Raw genomic sequence first — 17,461 nt, 5'->3', positions numbered from 1 at the left:
CAGCATGCAACAGATTTACCAGTTGCCTATTTTATTAAAGTCGCAATGAAATTGAAATGAAAAACTATATATGTATTTTTAATAGTGTGATATTATTAACAAATGACTTATCTGTGAGCTTCATTATTTTTTAAAAATTCGTGTGTGCTCATAATCTTTAATCAAAAATGCAAATCTCCTCCCCTCCTCAAAACGATCTCTCTTCACTTCCGGTCAAAAGTATGGCAGGTGGGCGGGGTCCGGGAGAAGATCGCAGTGATTAGCAATTAGCAACACGACCCAACTTCAAACGATCCAATCAGATCTCGATGGACAAATTCAAATCCAGCCCTGCCTTATTTCATCTCAAAAGCCGTTTCATTCGGATATACGTCACCACGGGGAAAATAAGGCAATCGCTACTTCCGTTTCATGGCGACTTTAAGTAAAAAAGAGGTGTACTGCACAGTCATACATGAGCTTCCTGTAGTGAGACCAACCTATAGTCTAGACTCAAAATTTGCTTTTCCCCTTTCAGCAAAGTATGGACTTTAAGTGCTCTCTAAGTGCTTCCAAGTTGCTTACGTGACATACCACCCAGACTGTGAGTATACGCTTAGGAAGAGAGCAACTGTACTTTCTCTGCTTATGGAGATTAATTACAGCTTTCAGCATGAGCCAGGTCCTAATGTACAGTACTTGTTTGCTGTGGGACAACAACGGCTAACATTTTGTCACTAGCTGGTGTTCATCCATAGCTCAATGCCTATCTCCGCAAGATCCAATGGAGAGCGTTCCAATTAAAGTTGTTAGGGGAGGGTGTGCTTGTGAAAACTCTCTGCAGAATCATGTGTCTCACTCCATAAGGATGAGAGGAGCATCCCAACCTCACTATGCTAGCATGAGCTACAGACACCGCAGGCAGGAAGTCTAACACTCATCCAGACTATTTGTTATTATTTGTCACAGTTTGTAGGTTCAAACTGTATACCAATGTATTTCTCGTACTACATTTTTCTATATGCAGAATGCATCCTGTGTGGTATGCAAATCGATGTCAAATTTTTACAAATATCCTGCAGGGTTCAGAAAACATGAGCATCTAGGTTCTGTTTTTATTTATTATATTATTATTATGATATTAATATCACTCCACACATCCTAAATAAGTATGTAGAACTGTATAAAACAATGGAGAATATACAATCACTTTTTTAGTTTTCAAACATACACAGCATGAAAGGAGGCTGTAGAGCTAAATCCTTTCAGCTTATGTAAGGGAACCCCACGAGTCAGGAAGATGGAGTCTGCACCACCCGAGGGAAAGCTATGGAAAGGTGAAACAAGAGGGTAACTTTGAACGACCTACTACGACCGCAAGCGTACCACGGTACCTGGGGCGAAGAGAGCCTCATTACCCAAGCAAGAGGAGAAATGGAGTAGCCGAGTTATGTGAAACAGGAGATCTTTAAGTGGATGGATGGTATAGAGGGACTTGTATAAGTCTATGCAAAAAATACAGAACTTGATTAGAACTGACACTCCATCCATATTCATACTGCACAGGCACATAATAAAACACATTTATCATTTTACCATACCATGCTGCAGTTCCTAAACAGACATTTGTGGTCCATATGCACACACGAGTGAGGAGTTGTGTCGTTTCTGTGCACGAGCAGGAAATCACATTGTCTGGTGCAGAGAAGAGTACCAGAGACTCGTATCTAATTAAATGCTTTCCATTTTCTGGCCTTCATTTCTCTGTCACACCTGAATTCCAGCCCAATTTCTTTGAACTCTCATTTCATTAACCTGCACGGGCACAGAGTGGAACATCGTGTCAGTCAGCTGATCTCACTTCTCTTTGCTCATGTTTTGTATTTGCAGAGACAGCGGTGCAGTGAGATTCTATATCAAAACAATTACTGATGCATTTCAAACTAAATTTTCATTTTCATTCCTATTATTATTTCATTCACAAAGTCTAAACTATGCTGCTGAAATGATAAGTTTGAACCATAAACTGTAAAAAATATGGACGCATGACCGTGACATGAAGGTTTGTAAAGAGCTTTTTTAAAGCCCAATGTAGGCAGAGCCTGCCATCACCATCTTGGCAGCGCATCACTACGTGTCATTCACTGGTAACCTAAAATCGGCAAAGAGGCGTGAGGTGGGTGTACCTAAAGTGACTGGTTGCTGAAAGCTCGGCGGTAGTGACAGCAGCGCCCACTCATGTGGTCACGTCCTTAATTATGGAGAACTTTAAAGCTTTATATAATTTAAACGTAGGAGTTACAAAAATCCCCCCCCCCCCCACAGTTGTCATAAAGGGGAAAATTTGCTATATAGACCAAAAACACATTTTGTACAAGGCTTGAAAACATTTAGTTTTGCTGTAAAGTTGGGCATTTTAACATGGTGGTCTTTAGCGGCCAGTTGATGAATTGCAGTTTAAGTCACTTTTGTGTTAGCTTCACAACAGGAAGGATGTCCCTTTGTGTAAACCTTTAAGTTTGCTCAGACTGGTTGTTGCTAGTCTGTTTTAGTGAATCCCAATAATGGAATTTTTCAACTTGGTGATTTTTTGTATTTTTAAGTACCTGTTCCACACAAAAAAAATGAAGACTGACTAAAATCTGTTATCAATTATGTTATCTCAGATACTGTGTAAAACACATTTGGGTTAAGCTGTGGCATCACATCTGGATAAGTGTACATACAGTATAGCCCAAAAAGATGTCAATCATTTAGCGCATCGCGGTAGACGCGAATGGTGCTTTTTGTGCATTTTGCTTTGACGCGAATTTGCGGCTGAAGCCCGAGTTAAAAAATGTGAACTTTGGCGGATTTTTGCGCCGCGTTGACCAATCAGGAGCCTTCTTGCTGCTGTGGCGGCAGCCCTGCCCAGAGTCACTCAGTCAGCATGAAGGCTTGATATTGTCCGTGAGCAGTCACCCAGAGCTATACGACACAAGTTCTATAGAGACAGGAATAAAAAGGACCTCGCTTGGAAGAGTGTCAGTGAGGACATTGGGCAACCTGGTAAGTTGTAAATACACATTTCACTTTTGAGTCACGTGACGTTTATCGACCCGCAACGTTTATTAAGGTGACTAAATACAATCCGGTAACTCTCTTGATAAATGCACAATCAACTAGGCCTGGCAAACTCGATTCCTTTTAAGGATCCGGGTTATTGTGAGTCACTCACTAAAGTGATCCGGGTTGTGTGAGTCACTTGAGTCAGTATTGCTAAATTGCCAAGGAAACTCAGTACAGACCCACTTGTAACCGGCTGATCCACGCGACTCGAGATTCTCAGAGCCGGAAACATTGCAGACTCGCAGACCATGGACATGAGACTCGCTCTAAAGATCCACTAACCGGCTGATTCGCGTGGATCAGCCAGAGCCGGTTAGTGGATCTATCGTGCAAATCCACAACAAAAGCCTTTCACTTCTGAAATAACATGCTTATAGGTTTGGTGTGTATGGTCGACCATTTAAAAAATAAGCCTAATAACAATAGCATAATAATATAGAGAAAATATAGAAAAAAACTGTCCTGCTTATGTAGCCCCCAGAGCTGAAGAGACAGTTCGCGCAGATCAGCCCGTTACAGATCAGCCGGTTACGAATTGAGAGATTCTCGAGTCAGAGCAGATTCGCATGTCTCTCGAGTCCTCAATGTTTCCGGCTCTGAGTGAGAATCTAGGGTCAGTTCGCGGCTCGCGCGCAACCACAGGTATCTCGAGTTTTCAATGTTTCCGGCTCTGAGTGAGAATCTCGGGTCAGTTCTCCCGCTGATCAGCCGGTTACGAGTGGATCTGTAGTGCGAGCGAAGTCTCATCAATATTGTTGAAAGAGGTTTGTGTGTGTGGTGGCGCTGTTTATGGTTTTACATTGAATTGTAGTAGGACTCAACTGATCTGGGTTAATGACACTAGAGACTCGCGACTCATGAGTTAATTTAAAGATCCGGGTTAAAGATCCGAGTGAGTCACGACTCAAACAGGTCTACAATCAACATCAGCCATCCTGCAAACAGAAAACCGCATAGCACTTGCCCCTGCCAAAAGAAGCGAATTTTGCCTCTGACAGGCTTCAAATGCTTGCTCTTGACGCGCGAATGCATTCAAACTGTTCAAGTGGCAAACTAAGGTACATACCCCAAAGTAAACGATCACGCGAGTTATCGTCTCCAACGTAAATCTCGGATTGTAGGCAACAGTTTACTTCCTGGGATTGGTGATGTAGTAAAGACAGACATTATCACAATTCCTCCCGCTTCGGTCTTACAGCCTGTAAGTTAACTCCTGTTAGCAACCAAATCTTTCAAACATGGCTAGGAGTGTCACATTTCCGGCTGACCGCAGAGGTATTCAGTCAACTCACAACGTACGGATTAGCTGGCCAATCACGGACAAAGAGCTTTTCAAATCCATGCGTTTTAGGAAGAGAGTGAAATCTGGTGCTTCCATAAATGGTGTTTTAACCATAAATGACGCGAACACATTGTATTATACCAAATACACAAAATAACGTTGTTTTTAGCAATGAAATAGGTGCTCTTTAATACTGAAGGAGTCTACTGAAGAAATATTATCATTGTGGGTAGTTGTACATAAGACTGTTCCTAAACTTTAACTCAAGTATCTGTTACCCCTTTCTATAAAATTGTGTATTGATTTCTCCAATTGATTCTAAGTCATTAAGTCATTAAAATACTGAAAGGCAGTTGTTCCCCAAATCCCATCCATGGTCTCTGCTGAGAGATACAGCCCTCTGGGAAGGTAAATTGAATGACTGTTGCTTATTGCTCTGACAGAGAAGATCAGGTCTCAAAGAGACCCATCACAGCTATCTGTCAGAGCTCTTGCACCATCAGCCTAGCAATCAAAGAACCTGAAGCCGTGTCTCGAAGACTGACAACATCAAATTACCACTGACCCAGTGTATCGTGCATCGCTGCATGCATAAATTGTTAATAGGACAGTAGCAGATATTGAGCTTTTTATATCAAACTGTTTTGTTATATCTCTGTGTCTGGTTAAAATCATTTTTCAGTGTTTACAGTGTTACATTGTTTTCACATTAAATTATATTATTTTTGTGAAATAAAAATTCCAGTTTGTTGTGGTACTATTTGATTACAATTAATGTAAAGATCAGAATTGTTGTATAAAGATTTAAAGTGTTATAAAGAGAGGAGTGATTTTCATCAAATGAACTCCATTAGCTTCCATTTATGTAGGGATTTATGCAATCACACACTACTGATTACTCTGTTCTCTGTATACTGTACAGCCAATTATATCTCATTTGTGACAGGATAATTGCTGAAAAATAAATTTTGCATACAGTTTCACATGTAAAATGCATTCAAATCATTTAATTTATTTATTCTATGATAACAAAGAAAATTAAGGTTGCAAGCAGTTATTTTAATCTGATATTTTAGTTTTCTATCCCCTGTAGTTCAGTGTAAACGTCACACAAAGTTATTGTTCAGATTTTAACTACAGATCAAATTAATGTGAGATGTAGCTTCCGTGTTAATTGTGGCACACCAGGATGAAAGCCGGGGAAAGCTTAACCACAATTTAAATAATCTGTGGGGACAAGAGCTGGGGGCAAAAGGCAAGTTCAGCAGTGAAACATGATTTGATCTAGGGTCGTCTGATATGTCAGGCTGACTCCCACAAGGTTAGAGATTGCATTACGAATTAAAATGTGTCAAGTGTAGGCTGCGAATAGTTTTGAGCTCAGGCAGACTTTTAATAAAGTACTGATGCAAGCTCTGTATTTGTAATAAGCCAGTGAAATGCATTTCTACTGAGCTGATTGTGCAACACAGCCCAGAACCAGAACAATGTGTTTTTCTCCGTAAATCTACTAAAATATTAATAATGATGCAGAATTTGTAAACCAGAAAAAAATAAGCCTGTTTGGGAATATGCTCCACCCTAAAACCAGATAGGTGCAAACACCTGTTTGTGTTCTTCTTTGTGTAGTATTTCAACACATCTTAAAACATCAATTCTACAAATGAACACAAAAAATAGTGGGTTATTTTAACACATGGTTGAATCAAAAGGGACAAACCCAACTGCTGAGTTAGAATAATCTAAACAATGAGTATGTGTACGCATGAATTTGTGCTTGAAATGTGAACAAATCATGATTTAATAAAAACTTTGTACCAAAAATTCTTCTTAATGTACGAAAGAATTAGAGAACTACTAATACCACACATATGCAATAAATATGCTTTAATCAAATACTAGGTTATAATTATAATGTACAGAATAATGTTGATAGATAATATTTACATCATTATATTTTATAATTTTTCTATATTATATATTATTATAAACATTATCCATATTATTATATGCAGTAGCCTATATTACATTATAATTAATGCTATATTTTTACACAGAAGAAGGGTTTCTGCTTAAAGAGCACCTTTTTGTTATTTTGTGATGTGTTCGTGTGGTTTATGGTTCAAAAAAACATTATTTTTCACATACCGTACGTTTTTGTTGCTCCAAATATCCCTGCCTTCCTCAAACGCTCTGATTTTGTACAAAGCTCACCAATCTGAAAAGTGGTGTATCCCTGATTTGCCAGCTTATCTGTACATTGTTATCGGCCTAAATACCTGTGATATCAATCAAAATGGAAATATGACGCTCCTTACCATGTTTGAAAGTTTCGGTCACAATGCAGTGTTAACAGGAGTTTACTTACAGGCTGTATTTCAGAAGAATAATGATAATGACTGTCAATCCGTGTGTTTGTTGTAGTCCAAAATTAACGTTGGAAACAATAACTCGCTCCATCGTTTACTTTGGGATTTATACCCAACAATTTGCATATTGTTAACATGAAAGAACTAACCAATAGATTCAATAAAAAAAAAAAAAAAATATATATATATATATATATATATATATATATATATATATACATATATATACACTTTTTTTATTGAATCTATTGGTTCGTTTTTTTTCATATATATATTTTTTTTCATACATATCTTTAATGCTTAATGTTAACTTAATGTTCACTTGATCTAGGTTTCCTGTCTGTTTTATTTTAGATATAAATGCGTGTCTCTGGTGAACATCCCAAATCTAAAATGAAAAGCAAAACGGAACTTTGCCGATAATAAATATGATCATGGATTTCTTATCTAGCTCTTTTGCTTCTGTGACAAACTAATCTAAAATGTTCTGTAAACAAGCGCTGCGGAAAGCCCTTATATGGAGCTGGTTTGGGCGTGTATTATGTAAATTGGCAAACCCTTGCATGGAAGCCACTCATTTTGAACCCCCCCCCAAATTCACTAACGTAGGACTAAGTATTAAAACAAATTCAGGTGTGTACGCACGTGTTGTAATTAAGGTGGAAATTTTGTGAGAACTTCAAATGGGCATAGAAATATGAAAAACATACGCAACTATTAATGAAACAAAATTATTACATATGATTACACATTAACATATCTTAAGCTTTTTTTTAAGCTAACCTCAAACATGTTTACCCATCTGTTGGCTTTGAATCCTACATCAAACTTACTACCTGAATCTTGCCCTCAATCCTCCCCCAAATCACATTTAATGCCTGGGAAAAAATTCTCCTCATTTGTGAGGACATCATCACTGTATTATTTCTTGTGTTTGGGGCCAGATTTGACCTGCATGTGTTAGACGTGTCAGATCCTAAGCATGTGTTTTTTCTTCTGAGGCATCTGTCCAGTCAGTGTTTAAGGCCAGTGATTGACATCCCACCACTATATCCCCTTGTCTCCATGGACACAGTGAACATTACCACAGAAGGGCCACAGATCAGCGAAGACAAATGTACCTAAAAAAAATTGCAGAGCGAAAACCAAATCCTATTCCCTGTGATGCAGCTGATCAAAGGAAAGAGAAAAAAAATCATACGGCGGACAGCAAATGGAATAGAGAAAGCCTGAAACTGGCAGTTTTTGAAATTGCCATTACATTTCAGATTATCTATGACGTACAGTATGTGCGGGACTTTTTTCTAGTCCAAACATATAGCATGCTTATCTCAAATGATCATATTTAAACCCGCCTGGAATTGTGGCACTTACAGTAACAGGCTGTGTAAAAGTGTGAAATGTGATTGAGCCGAAGCGCCGGTGAACTGAAAGAAAATGAGCAGCGATGTATTTTGATGATGGGTTGTAAGACCTGTTAAACTCCATCACATAAAATGTTAATAGCCCTAAAAACCTGGATTTCCATCCATGGGTGTCTAATGAGTATAATTTTCTTCGCATTTGCTAAACTCAGAAAGTGGCCACTTCGGAAATTAATATGCTTTCTGATCACTGGCTCCCTAATGAAAGGCAATTAGCAGCATATGTTTGTCATGTGCAGAGTGTGTGGTGGGAATAATTGAAACCAGTGTGGCTCTGAGATTTACATGTAGTGCGAGACACAATACTAGACACTGCAATATTACCTTTGCTAAAGTTCCTATCTAGCAAACTGATTTGACAAAAAGTGAAACTTATTGGATTAAGGGATCTCTCTCTAACTGTGTGTCTTTCAGCTGGTCTACTGCCGTTACACACTTATATTGTCCTTTCCCACTGGCACTTTCACCAGAATAGCAGATCTTATGCATTCAAAAAAAGTCAACAATATATATATTACAATTTTAAGAGCCCAAGAGGGGGACCTGCACAATTTGCTGAGGGTCACATATGCCAGTGTACTTACTGTGAAGAACATAACCACTCAAATTATGCATATTAGCACAGTCAGACCTCTTACAAAGCTACTTATTTCAGCCGAAGTTTACTGACTGAGTTGAAATATGCCCACATCTATTGTTCTTCGCAAGAAACAGCATAATGTAAAGCCAGGCAGACATTAGGAGAGGCCAAAGTTATTAACATTGGTGCATAAAGATTTAAAATGAGACATATTGGTCGGGTATGGGACTAGGGCTGGGTATCGATTCAGATGTTCCAGATCGATTCAATTTCGATTCACAAGCTATCAAATCGATTCGATTCCGATTCTCGATTTAATTTTCGATTCCGGTCCTCGGGATGCTTCCATACCTCTTACTTTTTAAGTTTAGGTGGCATCAAAGTCGATGAAGCACCTAAAACCGCCATTTTAAGCACTGAATGAAAGAATGACAGGCTCCTTGGTAACATCGCGCAAGGCAAAAAAGAGGGTGACATCTAGTGAAGAAGACTAGTAATTTGATTAATGTTAATTTTACGTTCATTATTTGCAGGGAAAAAAAACGATTCTGCTCTTTGAGAATCGATTCTGAATCAACCACGTATAAAAAAACGATTAATCGAATTTATACTTGCAAGTTAACCCACAAACGAAAAAGAAATAGCAACTTGTTGTGTATAATATGAGAAGACCAGCAATGATGGAAGTAAATAAACAACGACTTATGTTGCAGTTTGAGTTAAATCACTCCTCAACTTGGCTCATGTTTGTTTTCACCGTCTCAAACGGAAATACCTATGACGCAGTTTTTTTTACCCGACGGGAGGGGTTCTGGTGGACCAATCACAGAGCTTGCGGTCCGCGTAGAGCCGACGCGCTGTTAGAAATTTTGTGAGGTGCGCGTCAGGCTACGCAGAGCTACGCACAGGCTACGGATAGCACGACTATAAATCGCCCTTAAGGGTTCTTTCTTTTAAAAAAATTTGCCAGGAGCACATCAGGCTACGCAGAGCTACGCACAGGCTATGGATAACCTACTGCGTAAAGCTTCTGCACGACTATAAATCGTGCTTTAAGGTGTCTAGATCAAGGGCACCACAGTCGCAACCTGGCAGCCGTGAGATGTAAACCAGCAACTTTTGGGTTACAAGTCTGACTCTCTAACCACTAGGCCACAACTGCCACTAAACCAAATACCTTAAAGTGTGATCTGTTTTTAATTTGGGGCAGACAATATATATTGTTAGGTGAAAAATATTGGCTCCCCTTCTGATTTCATCATTTATTTGATGTTTTTATTCGATTCCTATTTAAAATGTTTCATTCCATCAAATACAATTCAAATTAGACTGATACTAAAAACCTGAGAGAAAAATAAAGCACAGTTTTATAAATGAATCATGAAATTAAATCATTTCTTAATTTATACAACAGAAAATCTTCAATTAATCAAACTGCTCCAATGAAAAGGACATCGATCCAAAACACATACAGTAATAAAGTCCACGTCTAAATGGCTAAAAAACAACTAAACTGTCAGTGAAAACAGCTCTTTTAAGAATCTTTCACAGGCTCACTACTGTACAACGCTGATGAAATGTGATTGGTTAATATGCATGTCAGTCAGACAACCATTTTAACAGCTTTTGACCATATAACGCTGCTATAAAGTCCATACCTTCTGGAGGTTACACATTGGGTGAAAAGCCCTGCGCCGCGCCATGTATCTAAAAATAAAACACATTATTTCCTATGAATGTACACACACTGGTTGCGCCTGATGGCGGCTGTCCGCTGTGACTCTGGACGCTGTTCAAATCACTGTCGTGCCACAAAAAGATTAAGGCTGCTAACGCATATTTTTACATCTGGAAGTAGACTCCGTCTGACTAAGCTTGCGCTACTAAATGTGCGTCCGGTGTGTGATATCTAGGAGTTTATCTACATGCGACGTGACACTTCTCGCCCGGTATGCGACCCTCTTCTGCTGCTAGTCTAATGGCTTGGCTATGTTAAAGGAAAACACCGCCGTTTTTTCAATATTTTACTACGTTCTTACCTCAACTTAGATTAATTAATACATACCTATCTTTTTTTCAATGCGTGCACTTTTAATCTTTGTACAGCGCTTCTTGAATGTGTTAGCATTTAGCCTAGCCCCATTCATTCCTATGGCTCCAAACAACAGTTTTAAATAGGGAAAACATGGAAGTTTTTGGTGGCATCTGAATTCATCCCTGTTTGGAGCCATAGGAATGAACGGGGCTAGGCTAAATGCTTACATATTCACAAGGTGCTTTACAAAGATTAAAAGTGCACGCATTGAAAAAAAGAAAGGTATGTATTAATTAATCTAAGTTGAGGTAAGAACGTAGTAAAATATTGAAAAAACGGCGGTGTTTTCCTTTAACATAGCCAAGCCATTAAACTAGTACATAGTAAAATATTGAAAAACTGTGGTGTTTTCTTTTAACAGTTATGACTAAAATACTTGCTGAAGAAAAACAAATTGACAGAACAACAGACAAATGCTGCATTATGTTCTTACTCTGGTTTCTTTCCAGCAAAATTTAGTTTAAAAAGTGAACTTTTTATACTGTAGCATATAAAGCAATGTTTCTATAAAAAGAGTTTGTCTTCATTATTTTTCATGAGTGTCAAAAATCTGTGAAAGATAGATTTTTATTTCAGTATGAAGCAATATTTTTTATACTGCTTCTTCTATTAGGAATCTTTTTTTTTTTAAACAGATTCACTGAAATGATTAGTTTTAAATGTATATGTGCTGTGCATCTGTAGATGTATGTTGCCATGACTGCATCAACTCGGTGATTAATCTCAGGTTTGTGATAAAACAAGGAGAAATATTTTAAACAGCGTTGCGCATGGATAGAGAGTTAAATATTCTTGTCATTCTTCAGACAGGGACTCAGGGATCAGACAGCAGTATTGGGCCTTGAAAGGTCGGTCTCATTAAAAGTCCCCTACTTGCATCTCAATGATTTCGAAAGAGGCTTTACTTTCATTTAACAGGCTTCTGTTATCCCTGTTAAGCTTCATGTGGACCCATTACCAGTAACCCAAATGCCCCATGATCAGATCAACAGGAATAGCTGCTGTCAGATGAGTGGCAAACCCTTCACGTGAACTTTAGCTAGCTATTGTTTTTCTCTACATGTTTTCATTTTCTGCTGTGTTTACTGCCAGTCCATTGGAAATATCATGGGATTTCTGGCACCACCTTTTATCACCAGCATTACTGTCTTGGGAATCCAATAAGCGACTCGTTCTCACTGTATCTCAGCATTTCCACACATCAGGAACACACACTTACACTTTGATGAGTTGCTCTCATGTTTGCACAGTTACGTGACTAGATTGCAACGATGGTACAGTTTTGTCTTATGGGATTGGATCTGAGAGACTGTGAAGTAAGCAATAAAAGGCAGTTATTATAAATTCATAACGGTTGACGCAGGGGTCAGTCGTCTCTCGAAGCTTGCGGCAAAAACCAACAGAAAAAATTGTGGTCACCATCCTATTGATGGTCCAGCATGAAACAACCTTAGAGCTACCTTCAAATGACCAGCATTATTGGTCACCAGCATATATGTTGTATTTAGGATAAGCATGAGATACCAGACATCTTAACAAGCCTCAACTAACCTGGGCAATAAGAAATAACCCTTTTAAAAAGTACACCTTTCGACCTAAAGAGTTACCTCAGAGGCCTCCTACTCACTGCAAACTTTCAGGATTGACAACCGCATTTAAATGTGGGAGTGAATCCCCTAAAATCGTTCCATGTCTGTACGGAACAAGACTTACTTCCGAAAATGCAATGACTGACAAAGAGGTAACCATAGCAACTTTCTGCCGTCTCACGTGGATATCTTTTACAGGCACAGCTTTGACCAAAATAATATAACAGCGTTATGTTTTGCAATAAACCTCCTTCTTGGCTTGTCTTTGCTTCTCTCGCTGTCTTGCAGTGTTGCCAGGTCCAAAAAAATGTTTGTGTGTGTTTAAATACTGTTTTGGTGCTTAAGCGTTTATGGCTTTGGCTCATGATGCAATCAAGTTTTTGGTGTTATTAAAGTGGAAATGTGCCAGTCCCAATATTTTGATCTAGCATTTAGATTTATCTCAATTTATTATTGATTTTTTCTTGTTTCCTTTTTTTCGTGCAATATCTGGCAACACTAGTAAGCAAACGCTCATGCCTCTTTGATTTTCTGCGCCGCACATAGCTTACAGAAGACATTATCCCCTTCTAGGCATTTATTTTTTCCAGAAGAGAATCCTATCATGTCCATGATGAACGCTTGAATAGTTCACCAACAACTAAAGTAGTTGTTCAGTTCGTTTTATAAACACTTTATTGTATTATATTATTAGTTTCAGTGGTTGTCACTACCTGCATTTTACCAGAGTAAATTTGGTAGTAGAATGAGGTAGTCACTCCTGTAAATGACTGAAGTGTGTGTACAGAACACAATTGAGCACTAAAATGTGACAACCGAATGACAACCGAGTTTATATGCAGTGGGTACGAGGCCATTGGTACCAAACTTATAGGCGTTTTCCTTGAGGATCGAACCCATCGCCTTTAAGCTAATAGCAAAATGCTTTACCAGTCGAGCTTCAGGAACCCTTTTGGTAGCACTTTATTTTACAGTATGTGTACTTACCTTCTACATATATGGTAATATGTTGTACTTACACAAATGTGTGGTACTTACTTTTGAGTATCTACATGGTAATTAAATAGTATCATTACTGTACTTACCAGTGGTACCTACTTGGTAGTTATTATGTAACTCTAAATAAGTACTGGATAATACCAGGTACATACTTCTAGTGTAGGTATAATTTAACTAATAACAAACACTACTGTACTTATAAATGAATGTACAATGTAAGTTATCGACAACAAGGCATCATATTTTATGGTTTTACTAGTTAATATAACTCACAGTGGCATATGTATACTACTATGCTATATCTTAGGTGGTAGGTCCTGTGAAATAACTATGTAAACTGCAACACTTTATTTTACAGTCCTGTTTTCATGCAGTAACTTTGGATATACTAGTGAATGTACCCAGTAGGTAATGCGTACGGTATTTAATGCTTGGGTTTAAAGAGTACAATAAAGGACAAAGATATTGAGTAAAAAATGGTACATCAGTAATGTTTGATATTAGTTATCATATATGTACACTTTAAGTACCTTTCATTTACTTACACCGACTTGTAAGTACTACACACTTACCATGCATATAGAATTTGTAAGTACAGTAATGTTTCTCGTAAGTTCAGTATACATACACTGTATGTGCTGTCATTAGCATACACTGGCCTGTATGTATTACCATGTACATACAATTTGCAAGTACTGTAGTGTTTCTTGTTAGTTATCATATGTACTCATATTGCACCATTCTCTGCTTGCAAAACTTTTACCATTCTTTCTGGGTGAACCATGACATGTTATGCTTTTTTCGGTCACAAATAAAAAATCCATGCTAACAAAGGAAACTGTATTATCTGTATTTCAGGTGTCAATATTTCATACAGATTAATGAGATGAAATAACCAACCCAGTCTCACCCCATGGCGTCAATATTTGACGACACTTGACCATGCGTCAATATGTTGACGCGGAGGGTATACCTTTCGCGTCACTTTTTGACGAACTGGGGACTTCAATACTATCAGGTACGCGAAATTCTCTTTCCTATTTTCTTACCATTTTCTACCATTTTCGCGTCGGTTTAGGGTTAGATTTACATAATGACATCCCTACCCAAACCTATCCCTAACCCCAATGTCAGTTGACAACTGTTTAATTTCGCGTACCTAATAGTATTGAAGTCCCCAGTTCGTCAAAAAGTGACGCGAAAGGTATACCCTCCGCGTCAACATATTGACGCATGGTCAAGTGTCGTCAAATATTGACGCCATGGGTGTGAGACTGTGTTGAAATAACGCAATGCTAGTTTACCCGAAACAACGCACTACGCACAACGCACTGCGATGTTGCTGCGCAATGTTGATATTGAAAATGTTGTTATATGAAATGTTGAGTTCAACAATTTATTTTTTAAGTTGTCACCCTAGATATGTACTGTATGAGAAAATCAAGGCTTAAGTTGAAGCAACTTATTTTTCATGATAATCCAGTGCCCTACAAAATCATTATATAATTATATAATGTGTATATGTGTGTGTGTGTGTGTGTGTGTGTGTGTGTGTGTGTGTGTGTGTGTGTGTGTGTGTGTGTGTGTGTGTGTGTGTGTGTGTGTGTGTGTGTGTGTGTGTGTGTGTGTGTGTGTGTGTGTGTGTGTGTGTGTGTGTGTGTGTGTGTGTGTGTGTATATATATATATATATATATATATATATGATTTACAAGTTACAAGAACATGAATTATTAATCAAGTGGCAGTGTTTAGTAGGACATACAGTAATAGGCACGTTTGATCAAATAAATATGCTAAATTTATACTGAGACTTTATAAAATCAGATCTTTAAAATAGCCTACAGTTATCATGTGTGTGCGTTTATGAATGACGCGTTTCATCCGTCCGCTTCACCAGTGCGAGTAAGTTAGAGTTTCTGTGAACTTAAATATTTTAAATATGCATTTGTTTCTTCACATGAAGTTTTAGAGTGTATTAACTCTTTCACCGCCAGCGTTTTTTAAAAAAGTTGCCAGCCAGCGCCAGTGTTTTTCATGATTTTCACCAAAGTTTAATGCCTTCCAGAAAATGTTCTTCTTTAAATATATAAACATACAATATACCAAATGAAAGAACAGACCCTCTGCTTTCAAACAAAAAAAACCGTTTCATCCTACCTTTAGTGGTTCTTTTGCAATCAGCTTTTGAATATGGGTAGGTTTTTGCAAAAACACCATATTTTGAGCAAAAAGCAGAGATAATTCCATTTTTATGACGGAATTTTCATAGAGATCCCATTCAGAGCGATCTTTAAAACAGACACGGACATGCAGCAGCTTGCCATAGGGCATAGGGCGCCACCTGGTGGATAATAGCGGTATTGCGGAAAGACGGAAAATCTCGTCATTGGCGGGGAAGCGTTTTCTCTTAATTGACGAGATATCTCGTCAATGGCGGGGAAAGAGTTAAGAAGACTTTAAATATAGTGCATAAAAACATTTATGGTACTTGCTTTTATAATACTTTGTCCTTATAATCGCTTGTTAGTAACAACTACGGGTAACGCATAGTATCGGAAATTGGATCGGTTATGTTGGTCCGATATCCGATCCAGCAAAAAGGGCTCGGTTCGCCCCGATACCTGATCCAGATATCAGATCGGTGCATCCCTAGTTGTGGGATCGAATCCAGAGAACACATATTGATCAAATGTATAATTTTTGCACTCTAAGGGGGTGTGAACACCAAAGCTTTAAACGCGTCTGAAAACGCCAGGCGCACATCGACTGACAGCTTTTTTCAGCTGAGCGCTTTGGTTGCTTTGATACTTCTGTTTTGTTTAAAAGATGCGCTGGTTGGTTGTTGTGATATTTATCCGCCCATCCTCCACTGTGATTGGACGGCCGTGTGAGAACTGACATTGAGAAGCTAAGCTTTCACCAAGTTAAATATTTTTCAACTCTCAGCACTGACCGTGGAAAAGATGCAGAGTGCCAGCTTTCAGTGCGAAAAAAGCGCCAATTGCTGGCTTTTTTAAAAACACCGCACTTTCAATTGAAAACATACGCCAGCCACCAGCGTAAAAACCTTGGTGTGCACGCCCCCTTAGTCACTTTGGATAAAAGCATCTGCCAAATGCATAAATGTATATAAATGTATATATGATAATGATATCACTCAATCTACCTACATGCCACATCTTACATTTATATTGTAGACAGAACCGGTCTTGGCAATCCCTTAAAAGGAAAAGTTGGTGTGGAACAAATGCGACTGTGTAATCTCTCTGGGATGTTTGAAGTAAAGCTGAATACTATACAATCAGAGACACTATGGATTACGCCAACACAAACACAACCCTCAGACCTTTCTTTGAGTCCTGAGACACATATTATATAAATTTCATTGGGGATTAGAATGTTAACAGACGGTCTGTGGTGAACAGAATACACTGTGGTGTTAGTAAGAATATTGAATGTTTGGTTATGACAGAGAAAGGGGGACAGAGAAACTGAAGGCTGGAAAGCCTGGTATCTCATGGTTTCGCTCCTATTGAAAAAATGTTTGTGAAAAAAGAAAGGCAACATGCAAAAATCATCATGGAGAGCTCAACAGAAGTAAGCTTCTTTTAGTTCAGACAGACTTCAATATGAACTTGGCACAGCTGCACACATCAGCGGAGGTGCTCAGGGGTTTGTAAATACAATCTGATGCTGATGGTGGTCGGATAAGAACGTGAGACACGCGCTCAAGGTTGAGAAACTCGATCGTTGCCTCCTCGCTCCTGCGCCTCTTAAAAAATTGATGCACCGCCAGGCCTCATAATAAAGCCTGCAGAAAATCAGAGGCGAATGTGAACAAAAACAAGATTTTCTAAGGCGGTTTGACAACAAGAATAATTGGGAATGAGTTTTTTAACAGCCCTTTCTCACTTTTTTTGGATAAACAAGCTCTTTTGAGTTTAACTCAACTGGATGATGAAACAGCCCTAGAGCCTGTGTGGTAAATGTATAACCCATATCAGGCTTTATCGTGCGACCATGATTCAGGGCTTC

At 38.5% G+C, this 17,461-nt stretch overlaps 1 protein-coding gene across 3 annotated transcripts in view; it reads left to right on the top strand.

Annotated features, from left to right (window-relative positions):
- The window catches only part of glra4a (glycine receptor, alpha 4a), a 52,383-nt gene that overhangs the window by 13,056 nt on the left and 21,866 nt on the right, over positions 1-17,461 (top strand). Inside the window, exon 1 of one of the 3 annotated variants that reach the window (XM_073812182.1) lies at positions 14,316-14,443. The exons of the other annotated variants lie outside the window; for them this stretch is intronic. The gene's annotated coding sequence lies outside the window, so the exon portion shown is untranslated. Of the gene's footprint in view, positions 1-14,315; positions 14,444-17,461 lie in introns of those variants that run through there. 3 annotated transcript variants of the gene reach the window in all.

This window comes from Paramisgurnus dabryanus, chromosome 16 (genome assembly GCF_030506205.2).
Source record: "Paramisgurnus dabryanus chromosome 16, PD_genome_1.1, whole genome shotgun sequence".
NCBI classification, from domain to species: domain Eukaryota; kingdom Metazoa; phylum Chordata; class Actinopteri; order Cypriniformes; family Cobitidae; genus Paramisgurnus; species Paramisgurnus dabryanus.
Note: the sequence above shows the minus strand (reverse complement) of the source record. Positions and strands in the feature narration are given on the sequence as shown.